Raw genomic sequence first — 2,609 nt, 5'->3', positions numbered from 1 at the left:
AAAAAGGCAGTGTTGGCATTCCAAATGGGGGTAGCTGGTGACTTGGTGATGAAATACGCAAAATGGCTTTCCTGAAAATAGAATATGAAAACTAAATATTTTTTCTTCCCAGATGCCAGTGCTTATCACCTGGGTGGCAAGATGCCAGATGCTTTTAAACACAAACTGTGCAAACCACATGGGGTCAACTCTTTGTAAGTAGAGCTGATGATTGTACAAGACAACACTGGGCCTTGCTTATTGAAGCTTAAACAGTCTTGGCTCTCCAACAGTCAAATTACTCTTAGCTCAAGGAGGTAGGTATACTACGAGTATATTAGCTTCCCGGAGGAAATAACCTTTTTCCCTTCTTTCAGCATCTTTCATTGGTAACTCTGAATAGGTGTTTGAAAAGATTAAGTTGAAAAGATTCCTTGTTCCTGCCATGGAAAGAGGACTTAAACACCAGATTTTTCTGGTGTTTCTTGGCTACCAATCAGAGTAAGGAAGACTGGATTCCATGGATTTTTATTTTACTAAACTTTCCAAGGTGTAGAGGCTGATGTGGTATTTTAAAATGATTTTATGATAGACTGTTATCTTTCAATTAGAATGTATACCTAGTGATCAATTTAGTTTTAAATATCATTACTTGGTATAGTTATTTTAACAACAGACACAAAGACTGACTATTACATGAACTATGTTACAAATGATTTGGCTTTTTGTTTTTTTAAACAAAACAAATAGCCAATTTACTCGATTAGTATAAATACTCGATTTATACTCGATAGTATACTCGATTAGTATAAATATCTAATCTAACTTGAACAGATGATCAAAATAAATGTGGTCCAGATATCAAACTTCACTTGGAATCACAGACAGATGCCATGTGCTTAGGTATTGGAAGTAATCCTAAAAAGTTGCAGACAAACCAAATTTTTATAAATCAAGTTATGATTTACTTGGGAAATTGATTTACTAGGGAAATTGACTCTGTGACACTGGCTACTATAAGGAATCATATTGTGAATCAAATAACCACCTTCAGTCTTTATTTGTTTAATTATATCTTTCTTCATTCTTTTCAGAATAGATTTTAGGCACATTGATAATTCACTGTTTGTAAATTTGAATTTTTGTATTTGGGTTTCCAAAACCTGGTAGACTGAGCAGGCAAACCTATAGAAAGGTTTTTTTTAAAAAAAATTCTCCTCCCCTCAAAATAATTTCTATAAATTTTTAATAATGTCTAAAATGACACTTGAAAGGTTAAAAAACTTGTCAAATGCACCAGAGTGCTTATCATTAGCAGAAATTTACTTCTTATTGTTGTTGATCAATTTACAATTGTAGAATTTCTGTTTCATTAAAAAAAAAATGTGTCCTAGATTATAGCATCTGCTTTAATTTACTGTTTTAGTTACCCTATGACAGATGATTACAGAGACATTTGCACATGCTCTGCTTTTAAAGAATGAATTTTCAGGTCAGTCTGAGAATTTCTATAATTGTTTTTAGAAACATAGACTCTTGTGGGTATAATATTTACATTATTTATATTTATGCTGACCTTGCTATTTGTATGAATGATGAGATCCACTTAATGCATTTTTGCCTACTTCTCTGGAAATTTGTGAAAACAAAGCAAAACTAACAAGAAGGCAACAACTTACACAATAAGTGTAATTTAGAATTTAAATACATTAATTATGGTAAGATAAGTTATAAACATTAATTAGACAAAACTGCTTATCTTTAAAGTGCATATTCATATTCTTGTTATATTAGAAGGTTTTGCTTGAGTTATTTCTTAATTTCTTTTATTGAACTTATATATCAATATGCTACAGATTATGATGTTATTAAACACATATTAGATATAATACAGACAAGTTTGTTTTATAGAAACTAATAAAAAAGGACATCTTAAATTAATGAGATCAACCCATTTTACTGTGTGCAATGCATACATTTTATACAAGGTTTTCCACAGAAACAAAAACAATAAAAGTAATAAATGTTTGCTGAAAATTGCTTCATGGTGGGGGGTAGCGGAATGTAGAGGCATTATTCTTTCATTTTTGCTTTAAATGTTTAACTCCCCACCATTGCACTGGAGTTGCTTTTTCTTTTAAGTTCATGTTGACTTTTTCCTTCCTTCCAAACTTCCATCTTTCCTAGCCCAGAAGGCAGGTGTGGGAGGAAATTGGTTTCTCTATGAACTCTCGTCCCAGACACAATCTTCTTAGATTCACTCCACTCTCAAAATCCTGTGCTAGGTTTTGTGTCTGGATGAAAACCCTTCACACGTTGTAAAATGTAATACTACATTTCACTATGCTTAAACCTAATCATCCTTTTTTTTAAAGTATGTATATTTCTTCCATCTTAAGGACCTACACGCAGTGTGGAAAGTGCTTGAAGGCAGAATAGTGTGATTGATTCATTAGAGGTTTTTGAGGAGGCACTGTAGTTCATGTGTTTTTGTTGGGTTTTTTTGTTTGTTTGTTTTTATCCCCCTAAACTTTAGAAATGTGGGATCTGGCAGGGATGTCTTAAACTGGTTCTGGATAATGACCGCTAAACCATGAGCTGACACCTCACCTCCACCCTCACACTCTTTA

The sequence above is a fragment of the Rhinolophus hipposideros genome (genome assembly GCF_964194185.1).
Source record: "Rhinolophus hipposideros genome assembly, chromosome: 5".
NCBI classification, from domain to species: Eukaryota; Metazoa; Chordata; class Mammalia; order Chiroptera; family Rhinolophidae; genus Rhinolophus; species Rhinolophus hipposideros.
Note: the sequence above shows the minus strand (reverse complement) of the source record.